The sequence below is a fragment of the Pogona vitticeps genome, chromosome 5, assembly GCF_051106095.1.
Source record: "Pogona vitticeps strain Pit_001003342236 chromosome 5, PviZW2.1, whole genome shotgun sequence".
In the NCBI taxonomy this organism is placed as follows: domain Eukaryota; kingdom Metazoa; phylum Chordata; class Lepidosauria; order Squamata; family Agamidae; genus Pogona; species Pogona vitticeps.
This window is the reverse complement of record NC_135787.1, coordinates 129,333,719-129,347,172: the sequence shown is the minus strand read 5'-3', so window position 1 is coordinate 129,347,172 and position 13,454 is coordinate 129,333,719. Positions and strand designations below refer to the sequence as shown.

At 39.5% G+C, this 13,454-nt stretch overlaps 1 protein-coding gene across 13 annotated transcripts in view; it reads right to left on the bottom strand.

Moving 5' to 3' along the window:
- CADPS2 (calcium dependent secretion activator 2) overlaps positions 1-13,454 on the bottom strand; it is a 371,478-nt gene that overhangs the window by 280,496 nt on the left and 77,528 nt on the right. The gene's annotated exons all lie outside the window — the stretch shown is intronic.

Below are 13,454 nucleotides of genomic sequence, written 5' to 3'. Positions count from 1 at the left end.
TGTGGCGCAGTGGTTAAAACGCTGTACTGCAGCTAAAACTGTGCTCACGACCTGGGGTTCAAATCCCAGGTAGCCGGCTCAAGGTTGACTCAGCCTTCTATCCTTCTGTAAAATGAGTACCCAGCTTGCTGGGGGGGGCAATGTGTAGCCTGCATAATTAAATTGTAAACCGCCCGGAGAGTGCTTGTAGCGCTATGGGGCGGTATATAAGTCCAATAAATGAATAAATGAATAAATGAATAAATGAATAAATAAATAGATAAATAGATAAATAGATAAATAGATAAATAGATAAATAAATAAATAAATAGTCCTTTGTAGTCAGTGAAAGAACAAAGTTGGTCTCCAGTCCATGGGCAACTTCAACTTCCCTTTCTGGTTTTGCAATACTGTACCTCTGTATTTTTCTCTGGAGAGATGTTCTTCTCCTTTGAACAGGTGAACCTTCCACCTGACCTCTGACCAGGTGCACCTTCCATCATAAAACAACACACTCCTATTATAAACATAGTGACTGGAAGCCTGATAGAAAAATAAATCAAAAATTGGGAAGAGGCTGAAAATAAATTTGCAGTACAATGAAATCTTTCTTCTGCAATCAGCCTTAAGCTTCATGCCTCTTTCTGCCATTTTCGAGTGACAACATTGTGTTGTGTTTATTGTTAGTGATCTCCTACCATCCTGTCTCAGTAATCCAACAGTCTTGGAATGATTTAACACATGCACAATCAAGAGACTACAGTTTTATTGTGTTTCAGAACACCTAAGAGAGGAAGATATTACTCAGAATCAATGTCCCTGAAAATTCAAGCTACTCTCTTACCTTAAGCAATATTTAACCAGCTCTATTTAAAGCAGACTTGATTAGGAGGATGAATAATTACTGTGTCCGGCAGCTGGCCATCATATTGTTTATATATATACAATATCTGTCTGTCTGTCTAATCTATTTGATATATTATATCTTAGATTAAAAGTATCTATTACAGGTCAAAGCTACAAACACAATGGCTAACATCCTGTTGCTTAATGTAGTATGTGGCACTAGAGTAGGCTTATTGAATCTGTGAGGATTCAGCAAACAAACATGAGAAGGAATGGAGGCTGCACTGCATACATCATATCCCTGATGCTGCATGTAAGATGTCATTATTCATATGCAAGTCTTTCCCTGTAGAAAGAGAACATGTGTTCCTACACATGCAGAATTCCACATAAGCCAGAAGGGGCTGCCATGTATTGTTATACATTGCCAATGTATACAGTTCTTCTTCCCACCAAAATGTTTATTTAAGCCCATCAGGAACATCTAAACAGGGCCACATGTTTGAGTCCACAACCCATAAAACAAGACTTCATGATGATGACAACAGAAACCTATCAACTAAATTAATGTTGATGAGTTTGGTTTTAACGCAGCATGGTGCAAAACAACCTAACGGCTTCATGCAAGTCCTATACAGTTTCATGTGAATAAAGAACTTTAAGTGAGATGGCTCCATGGTGAGATGGCTCCATGGTGTTCACAAAATATCACCTTATACCACAAGATGCTCTGAGTCAGCAGGGTGACACTATGGCTTTAGTGTCATAGTGGCCCATAGTGACACCCTGAGTCAGCAGGGTGACACTATGGGCCAGCAGGTATGACTTACAACTTTTATTAGTTAAATAAGTGTTACATCTAAGAAGTGTTTCCAGACACTCTTATCACATTGCTATTTAAAAATATCTCCAGGGAAATACAACTCCCTTTAGATGCCTCACTCAATATTTGGATTCCCAGAAAGTCAGGCATTTCCAAAGGGGCCTGATGAAAAGCCTTGGGTACACACCACACTTTCCCTATCCTTGGTGTGAACAGAACTAGAGGGTTGGTACTGAGGTTTTTTATGCCTTGTGTGAGCCTGGAGAACCAGGAAGGCAGGAATGGAAAGCAATAACTAACACCTCGTCCTTCTGCAAGTGCAAGGAGCTATGTACCAAGTGGAACAAGCTTTTTCTCTGACCAAATCAGCACATTATGACTCTGATGACACAAGCTATTCCCAGAACCATAATTTTGTGAACCACTTTCATCCGGTCATGATGCTCTGTATGTTACCTTTATATCATTATGACCCTCCACAAGCTGGTGACACACTATTCAAAAAATCATTCACAAATACGTTTTTACTGCAAACATCCCCTTCAGTACAACTAGTAACACACCTGACTAGTAACACACATGGTGCCCCCTCACTCCCAAAGTCAAGGCACATTGTATGCCAGCTACACAAGTTGTTTTGACACCACGGCAGGAAGCATCATGAGTCCGTCCTTCTACTTCTCTTTCTAACAGTAAAAATATCTTTGCAATAAATAACTAACATTTTGGAGCCTTTGTGAAATCCAAAATCTGCTGCCTGAGGTGGTCACCTTACTGTACCTCAAGACAGGACTGAGCGTTTTTCTTCCCCTCTCTGGCCTACTCGCACTGCTGCACACAGACAACCTGACTAATATGTGATGATTTTAAAAGTTCAAGGGGCCTTTTAAAAACAAAAAAGAAGGAAAAGATAAATCCTGAATATTTTACTGAGTAGCACTCAGACATGTGAGCAGTCACATACACTTTAGAATGGTGAAGACCAGAATATTTCATTTTTCTTTTTAAACTTCGTTTTTACTTCATTCTTCTCAGAGTGTGAGAGGGACATGGTGGCACTGTAGGTTAAACTGCAAAGCCTTTGGGCTGCAAGGTTGAAAGATCAGCGGTTCGAATCCACACAACAGATTGAGCTCCCGTCACTTGTCCCAGCTCCTGCCAACCTAGCAGTTCAAAAGCATGTAAATGTGAGTAGATGAACAGGTACCACCACGGTGGGAAGGTAACGTTCTGTGTTTAGTCACACTGGCCACGTGACCACGGAAACTGTCTTCAAACAAACGCTGGCTCTACAGTTTGGAAACTGGCATGAGCACCTCCCCCTAGAGTTGGACATGACTGGATATTTGTCAAGGGGAACCGTTACTGTTACCTTCTCATAGTGTTATCCATAGATTGCTGACTACTCCCCCACACACCCTCCCAGCTTAAGAACAACTTCCTGCTAAAAAGAAAGCATTTCAGATTTTGGAGTAGCTAACCATTTGTTCAGAATGTTAATTAATGATCACAGTAGGCAACAGCCTCCAAAACACCACCACTCTGCCAAAGAAAGAAAGAAAGAAAGAAAGAAAGAAAGAAAGAAAGAAAGAAAGAAAGAAAGAAAGAAAGAAAGAAAGAAAGAAAGAAAGAAAGAAAGAAAGAAAGAAAGAAAGAAAGAAAGAAAGAAAGAAAGAAAGAAAGAAAAATTAGAAGTTCTTGATCTTAGTGAAAAGATCCAACAAAGTAACACAGCCTTAGGAGTTCATTGGTGTTTTTTTCTTTATAACAGCACAAGGTACAGCTTCTCCATCAGTTCTTTTGGATAATGGAATGTTTGCAAATAGGACAGACCCCACGCTTGAGCAGCCAACGGTCAACGCATTTTTTATGGAAGACATGTCTGCAAGTTAAAATGCGCACTACCTCTCTTGGCCTGTAGCTCTCTAAGCACACTGCACAAGTCTCTTTGACTAGCACCAAGTCTCTCTTTCTTAACTTGTGCAGCTTAAGTGAATGAGCAGCTTTACGGAGGAGTTCTGCCTTCACAGTCCGGATCCTCTGATGTTCTTGTCTCACTCTAATCTGCTGTAATGTATAGCGCAATAATACATAAACAACAAAGGTCAAAATGAGAAAGTGAGCACTCAGATAGATCTTTCTTAGGCATGGTGGCTTTCCTACTTCAGTCGCTGCAGTCACCCGGATCCCATCCTGAATCAAGTGCAGGATCTGCCTTCCTTTCAGACTGCTGACCGTGATAGCTGCAATATCGGCTGGATCCTCATGAGTCAAAATTAGACTCTCTCCTTCTGGACATGAGAGGTCATAGACGATGACAGCAGCAGCTCCATTCCCTTCTGCTGCCCTGATTTTATCGTTAAAAGTACAGCCTCCCCTTGCAATGAAGGCAATCCAGTCCTCTATATTCAGTGGAACACTGAAGTTTGTTTCCAGCTCACAGGAGTCTTCAGCTACTCCCTCTGGTGGCACCAACAACCCAGCTACCTTTCTGGAAGCCAGGTTGTTTTTGAACAAAGTTAGGTGACATACCTCTGACATGACCCAATTCTCCCCAAAGAGTGTTACATTCACATAATATACAGATGGATTTGAAGCCTGGGAGGTAGACGGACCAAATACCAGAGAGAGGCTTAAAACCACTTTCCAGAAAAATAGCATCCTTCTTCCATGAAGCTCCATCCTACCTTCTGCCATATGTGAATGGCAAAATAAAAATAAAAATAAAAAACAAACAATAGATAATCAGATGAAACTGTCAATTGTCAATAGGTTCTTCAATAGAAAGAAAGGCATGGATAACTAATTTTCCTTCTTGCATGTATGTTTCAGACATAATCTTTCTAGCATCTGCCTATCTTTTTCAGAGCCAACTATGTACTTATGTAATCTGTAGGATCACAAACTGACATAAACAATAGACTAGTTCATTTGAATACTGCAAGCCCATTGGTCATGAGTTGAACACTGGCCAAGATTTGTTATTATTATCCAAGTACATGAGCTCCAATTAGTTTTCCAGCTGTCAGACCTGCTGTAATGGAGATGAAGATTATTCTGGGTGTGCTACATAAAAATCATTTCTGAATGGTATTTTCAATGATACTGCCAACTGACTATCCTCAGGTTTGACTACTAACATGCTGACCATTCTTCTAGCAAAGTGTCATATTTTAGTTTTAGCAACTGCACTGACTTTTTCTGTCCCAAAAGTATCCATTCAAGCTGTTTACATAATAATAATTCATGAGCCATCAAGTTAATTTTGACTTTGGGCAACATTTTTCAGGGTTTTCACTTCAGAGGCTAGGGCTCATGGAAACTGCAGTCCCACAACTTCTGTAGGGCCAAACACTTCCCATTTCTGGTCTAGAGCAGAGATACCTTTTGCCTTCCTGACAGGGTGGATTTGATTAAAATTAAATTGATATAAATCACAATTTATTTATTTTTTTTAAAAAGCACAATATTATGGATTTAAATTGTGATTTAAATCATTCTGATACATTTTTAAAAAATCATAGTTCGTTATCTGCCTTGGTTCCAGATGATTTAGATTTCAACCACCCAGTAGCCCAAGCCAGAATGATATAGTTGTAAGGCATAATGCAAGTTATGGCCCAAAACATCTGGAGGGCCAAAGGTACTCTTCCCCCAACTCTGCTTTAAACAAGGAACTTTTCTTTTGTTTTTTTTGTTTTTGAAGTAATGTTTATTTTCACTTTGTACAAGGTAGATTGATTCAAAATGAAATTTTGAAAACTTATAACCTGCATAATGGTTTTCCAGACTACATTCTGAATATTAAATTCATTTACATTTACTATTCACCCAGCTTCACTTCAAACTGCCATTCTGCAGTGGAAGGATTAACGAACATTTGGGCTACAGTTTAATCCCTTCAGATTTTAGTATGCAAAGTGGAAACTTTTATAAATTAGACTATTTTTCTTCATCCCAATTATGTGTCAAGGTTCACATAGCTTTAATAGTAAGCCTGAGATGTATTAGTCATAGTAATTTCTCTCTTAAGAGCCATTTACTTTTGGGGATGAATTAAATATTTAAGAGTCTAATATTGTGTAGGCAATGGACAAATTCTTTTGGAAATTTTGCTTGCAATAAGAACCTGTTGCCCATTCAATCACATTTGATCCCATTCAGCTGTGTTCTATATTTTTTTTTTACATCTTATGGACTTAGATGCGCACACACAAAAAAGGAGGAGGCATGAGAAAGTCAGTGCTTAAAAAAGAGAAAGTGCACAGTGCTGGTGCACAGCTTGAGTCACATTCAGAGAATGGATCATTCCTTTTTTGAACATCAATGAGCAAACACTTTCCCATTCAAAGACATATGACGCTACACTTGATCCCAGCCACAAGGCCAAGAAACAGTTCAAAGGCATACATAAATCAGGAGCATTAACAGACACTAAACATATCTGAACGAATGTTTGTCTTTTCAATGCACTTGTATCATTTTGAGCATTTCCAATGCATAAGGGAACTTCAAGACAGATATCTAAGGAGGAGCTCTACCTAATTCAGGGAAACAATGCAGGCACCTACCTATTTTCATAATGGAAGCCATAGCAAAGACCTATTTTCCAGTCACATGAGTGAAGGGCAGCATTAACCAAAATGTAGAAAGAATCCAAGGATATGAAATATCTGATCCACAGTGGATGTGTTAAACAAGACTATTATAATTATGGACAATGATAGGAACAAAGGTGTGAATTCCTGTTCTAAAGAAATAATCTATTGTGAATATGCCGAATGTATTTTTAAAACTGCAATATGTCTTCAAACACAGCAGCTGAATACTTAGTTCAAAATCCTGGGAATCCACTGACATTTTTCTATTAGTAGACTTTATATGATTGTGACATTTTCCATGTAACCCCTGCTTGTTTTCCCCAAACAAAGGATTGACAATATGTCTTCTCATCAGCAGATAACAATTGGGATGTTCCCCCTTTTTCTCACTGCCACCCCACCAGTGGATTTCCTTTATCCACAACGTATAAAGAACTTTATTCAGACACTTGTCATTTTGCTGCCAACAGAACTGATTTATTGAAAGGTATTAACTTTAATTATAATCACAGATGTTCTTTATTCAATGCATATAATCAAATCATTCAAATATCATATATCTTGTCACCTTCACCACCTGCTCTGTTTATCTTGACCAGCTTATCTTTATAATTTCTTCTCACTATCTCCTTCACTATCTCTCTATCTCTCTCTGCTTCTTACTCTGCTTCCCTCTCTACCTCTGCTTATTCTATTTTTTCCTGCCACCTTTTTATATTCTGCTAACTCCACCCCTACACTCCTCTCATAGGCCCATACAAATGAAACCCAGACTGTGAGTGACAGGAGTGACGTGGGGCAACTATCACATACTTCCCCCTTATGAAAAGTTTGTTTCATGGGGGAAACCTTATAGTTTACCCTTATGAACAACGAACTTTGCAGGGAACAATACATCCAAACCATCATTACAATAATACAGTGGTGCCTTGCATAGCGACGTTAATTCGTTCCGCAAAAATCGCTGCAGAACGAAAACGTCGCTATGTGATATTAAAAAGCCCATAGAAACGCACTGAAACCCCTTCAATGCATTCATATGAGCTTAAAACTCACTGTTCAGTGAAGATCCTCCATAGCGCAGCCATTTTCGCTGCCTGGTAAGCGAGGCGGCCATTTTGTTTACCCGGCGGCCATTTTGAAAACACTGATCAGCTGGCCGAAAATGGGGGCTTTGCGATGATTGCTTTCCTGCGATCACTGCAAAGCGAAATTCCCCCATAGGGAACATCGTAAAGCGATTGCTTTTGCGATCACAAAAAATGCGTCACAAAGCAATTTTGTTATAAAATGAAGCGATCGCTATGCGAGGCACCACTGTATGTTAACTATTAAATCATGTACCATATGTTACTCTTTAACACAATATATTTACCTTATACAGCACTTCTACATATCTTATTTTAGATGTTCTCTCGCTTACTATGTTTGGTAGATCAAACCTTTGACTTTAAACATTTAAAACAATCAATACGATAATATCCATTTGCAATTAATTCTCTTAATACTACTCACATTACTTTTACATTTATACCCTTTATTTACCATTACTTCAACAAGACATTGCAGTTTAGTTACATTTTAAACTAGTACACAAGCAGAATGTTTCTTACAACATTACATTTTCTTTCTTTTTTCCCCTCCATCCTTCTGCTAGTCCTCTGGTCTTCGAGACAATGCCTCAGCTACCACGTTCTGGGTTCCCTTCACGTTATGAATTTCAAAGTTAAAATTCCTACAAGAGCAGGGCCCACCTCATAAGTTTGTTGTTATTGGCTCAAATAGTCCTTAGCCACAAAAGTGGGGAATGGTCACTGCATAGTATAAAATGTCTTCTCCATATATATGGTCTCAGTTTCTGCAACACCCAGACTATGGCTAGGCACTTCTGTTCAATTGTGGATAGATGCCTCTCACCCGCCTGCAGGAGGTAGGTTTACATCGTCGCCAGCTTGGCTCAGCACGACTCCCAGCCCAACGCTAGATGCATCAGTGAAGACTACAAACCCGTGCTGGAAGTCTGGGGCTCTCAGGACTGGACTGGTAGTCAACAGTGTCTTCAATTTGTTAAAGGCTTCCTCACAGTTGGCCGTTCACTGGATTTTCTCAGCTTGTCATTTGTGGGTTAGATTAGACAGAGGGCTGGCTATCTTGCTAAAGCTCCTATTTTTTCTTGGATGTTGGCTTGGGCGAATTGTTAATAGCCTCTATTTTGGATTCAAGGGGTTTGATTAAGCCTCCACCTACTACATGGCCTAACTATTTTAATTCTGAGCTCCCCAGTTGGCATTTACTTGCTTTAACTGTTAAACCAGCCTCCTGTAGTCTCTGTAGTACTGTCTCAAGGTGGATTTTGTGCTCTTCTGATAGGGTAAGGCTGATTTTGAGTTCCTCAGGGTTGTACTGGAGTTCACCCCTTCCTTCCCAATACTGTAATTCAGGTTTTTCATTGGGCATTTCTTTGATGGCATACAGCACATAATTTTCCTTCCTATAGTATGGCTTAATTGTATTTACGTGCACAACCCTTCTGCCTTTTTCTCCCTCCTCCTTAAGTACATAGTTCACGTCACTCATTTTAGAGATCACTTTAAATGGACCTGACCAAGCTAATTGAAGTTTATTTCCTTTAATGGGTCTCAGCATTAGCACTTCATCTCCAAGATGAAGTGCTCTTTCCTGGCTTTCTTGTCGTACCAGTGTTTTTGCTTTCCCTGATTGCTCTTTAAGTTCTCTGCTGCTATCTCCAGGGACTGTTGCAAGGAGTTCATTAGTTAATCAATGTATTGGACAACGGACTCAGGATCATCCTCTCTATATTCCTCCCAGTTTTGACGGAGTTGGTCCCTGGGTCCTCTAGCTTTTTGTCCAAACAATAATTCGAAAGGGCTAAATCCTGTACTTTCCTGGGGTACAGATCTATAGGTGTATAATAATGGTTGTAATTTATGGTCCCAGTCATTTGGATTCTCAGCTGTATATGCTCAAATCATTCTCATTACTGTGTACCATTAAATTTCTCAACGATGACATGATCTGAGTAATGCCACAGACTTGCCACAATCTCTTCATTAATTTGGACGTAAATGAGGTCCCCAAATCTGTAACTATCTCGGAAGCAAAGCCCATGCGGCACATATAATTAATTAGTGCATCTGCCACTGTCTCTGTTTCAATATTCTGTAAAGGTACAGCCTCCAGATACCTTGTGGCATAACCAATTATTGATAAAATAAATCTATTCCCCTGCTTGGTAACTTTCGGTAGAGATCCCACTATATCTAGACCTATTCGTAGAAAAGGGGTCGAGATGATTGGCAATGGGCACAGCTTAGCCTTTGTCTTGTCATTCCCAGTACCCTGTCTTTGGCAGGTGTCACAGCTCTGACAATATAGCTTGACCTGCTTTCCCATCCCAGGCCAATAGAAATTTTGAGCAATCCTTTGCTTAGTGCATGAGATCCCTGAATGGGCTGAAAATATGTCTTTATGCGCCTTTTCTAAAATTCTCTCTATATATTTGAACCATACTACCAGCTGTCTGAGAATGCTTTCCCCTCCCCTCCTAGGATTCACTAGAACCTCTCTATATAATAGGTCTTCCTTTACACAGTATCTTTCAGGGTTTTCAGGGGCCCTTCATTAACTCTAAAGCATTCACTTAAGGGAGGGTCTTCCTTTTGTTCTTTTCTGAAAGATAGATTATTAGGATTCCTCATGGTAACCAGATCAGCTGTTTCGCTCCCTTCTCTTATTTCAGGAAGGTTTTCATTGTTTTCCTCAGTGACTTCACTTTGCCATCCCTGAGAGCGAGTGGTTACAAAAACACTCTGCACATGCTCAGATAAATCCAGGCCTATTAAACATGGGGCAGGAATTTGATCGGATATGGCCACCTTCCAAACTCCTGTCCATCCCTTATATCTTATGGGAATTTTTGTCATTTTTTGCCATTGTGGGTAACACCACAATTTCAGAGCCAATCCCTTTAATAGAAATGCTTTCATGTTCCAACATATTTTCCTTAGGGACTATATCTGGGTGACAAACTGTAACTTGTGTGCAGGAGTTTTTTAGTGCTAGATATTTATTATTATCAATGTAAATAACATCTCTTGAGCTGTGTAGTAGATTCTGGTTACATTCTATCAAATAGTATTGGACGACCCTAGCCACAGGAGGCTCTGGTTTCTCTTCCTTCTCTGTTACTTGGGTTGCTATGGCAACAGATTCTGCTGCTGCTTTAGTAGCTCCATTATACTATACGCAAAATACCTTCTTAGGCTGACTGGAATTCCCTTTTTGTTGGTTAACATCTCTAGTCTTTTGTGTTTGACATTGGGCCCAAAAGTGTCCTTTCTCCCCGCACACATAACATAAAACACATATTCAAGCTAAAATCAGCCAAAATCCAGTAATGCAAGTTGTTGTGCTTCTAAATACAAAAACTTGCTTATCCCAAGACTGTAGTATCTGAAGACTAACTAGGCTAGCCTCTAAATTAGTCATCTCTTAGATGGAATTGCATAGCTCCAGATGATTACTGGACAATATCCTACAGTCTTTAAAAACTGAATTGCTATACACAAGGCTTGCTCTTTCTTTTCTATCTTTTGGCAGCTCAATTCTTTTCCAGTTCCAGTTTCTTTTCTGTAAGGGAAACCTCACACTCTTCAAATATTGGTTTGTAGGTTTTACAATATAGTTACTGTCATTTCTAATACAGGGGACTCCCCAAACATAGAGGCATTTTTCCTCAGCTGTGTGTCTTACTTAACATTTCTTTTGTTGTGTGGCTATTTCAATACTATGGCAGAAGCAAGTTAACAAAGCCAAGCTTCTGCCCACAGAATATAATAGACTGTTGTGAAAGTGTTAAAAGCTCTTGAACCATACAAACAGAGTTCCTACAGAAAGGTCAGTGTATACAGGCAAAAAGCATTTGTATGATACATGATTGTACTGCCTGCTTTCTCTTCATCTGTTAAATCTAGTTTGTTTTGACCAAACATAAAAACAAGGATTGCCAAAGCCATGCCTTGTAACTCTAAGACAATCTGCTTTTGACAAACTTATTTTGGAATCTCTGCATCAAATTTGCAGTCAAAGCATCAGAAGTCTTAGACAGATCAAAGCAGTGCAGTAATAGCCAGTATCATTCAGTAATTCAAAGTTCTCACCTTCTCTCACTATCAAAACAAACAAAAATCCAAAGAGTGAAATGGAAATGATAAATACTTGCAAACATTATGGGAACAGTAGGACTAAAGTAAGCACACAATTGGGACTAACTCTAACAAGTCATAGTCTTCCAGCCTCATTCATCAAGGGCCTTGTTCGTGGAGCAGCCGCTTCATTGGCTGGGGAAGGAGAAGAGTGACCACCATCATCTTCTTTACATCACAGTAATCATCCCAAGAAGATCCACAACACACTAGATAGGCACGTGTACTCAACCACTGAGGGGCAAGCCAGTTGAGAAGGCAGAGCCTCACTGGCAGACCAGAGGAACATAGTCTTCACTCTGCTCTGCTGGGGCAGGGGTGGAATTTAAGAAGCTCCTTCAACCTCTGCAGCCTGCCTGCTTGAACGCTTCCTCAACCTACTCATGTCTTCACAAAGCCCATGTATGGAGGCTGGGGGAGAAGGCTGAACCTAGGGAGGCTGGGGAATAGGTACTGTGGTTAAGAATATTAACTGTACTTGTCCTATAACTTTTGTTCAGGGCTGGTTTGCACATAGAAGTGGATCCAAAATGGCAGACTAGGAGCACTTGGGCATCTTACCAAGGGCAGAAATCTCCTCTGAGATTCTTGGACTTGAGACTAGGAGGGCTGTCCCATTTTCATAATGCAAAGGGCAGAGGGCACCAACTGCCATTCCAGCGCTTCCCAGCAGACAGGCTCGCAGTTCAGTCACCCAAAGCATAGATTAGTTCCTCAAGCTGCATCAGTGTTAGTCTGCTATAACCAACAAAACTCTGGCTTTTATTTTACCACTCAAGTACTGTACAATGCCCAATGTTATTCTTGGAGGCCAGCTGGCTGCATTCTGGCATTCTGCCTGCACTAAGAAATCAAAACTGCAACTGCTATTTTGCTAAAGTCTACTGATGGTGCAAATACAGCTACAGCATAAAATGACACCACAGGACAGTAAGCTGTGGAATGCATTCATACAAAATCACCATGCAACATTGTTTTTTTTTTTTTAAAAAAAAAAACAGTATGAAATGGGCTGCTGTTTTGTATTTAGACTCTCTTCTGGTTTCATGTCAAACTGCCTTCCTTCATAAAGCCTGTCATTAAATACTCTAGTTGCTACTACTGCAGCAGGAACTTATGCTAAAGTGAAGATGGGTCTCCTATGGTAAACTAGAGTGTCTTCAATCAGCAGCGACTTACTGCTGGTAACAATGTCATTACCATCTCACACTTGGAGCTGCACAACAGGATTTCAAACAATGAATAAAAACAGTGCGACACTTTCACAACTAATCTATTATTTATTTATTTAAAGTACTTTTATCCTGCCTTCTTAAAAAGAACCCAAGGTGGCTAACCAGATTACCATCACATATAGAAATCCTGACACAAAAAAGAAACAGTGAGGAGAATGATCTCAGGAAAATTGGACAGGCAAAATTTTTTGAAGGCTTCACAGAAAGCTAAAAGGGAAATTTTGTTTCTGAGCTTAATGAAATCAGACCCATGATTCAGAGGTGACTATTTCTACCATATATGCAAGAATCAAGATCTCCAGACAATATCACAAAATGTAAAATGGAAAAATATCTTAAAATGATAAAATGGAAAATTGGACCTAATTTAATAGATGAAGAATGTTTATCCAGCTTTTTGAAACAAAATGCTCTGCACTCACCTAAAAGTGCCAAAAATTAATTGAAATTATGTATGTTAATTTTATTTTAATTTTTTACTTTAAGCTGATATTTGAATGTCCAACAGTTAATACTGGTATTCTAACATTGAATGACTTACAACATGTGTCATCCTAGATATATGTATATGAGAACCAGATCATAGATAAATTCCCTACCTAAGTAAAGAATAAAGTGAGGCTTGATGTAGATTCTACATGTCTGCAAGCACGGTTTGCATAATACTTTCCTCTATAAAAAGACCCCCAGACATTGGTTGTAGATAAGTACAATGATATGTCTGTGTAGCACCCATGCCACTTAC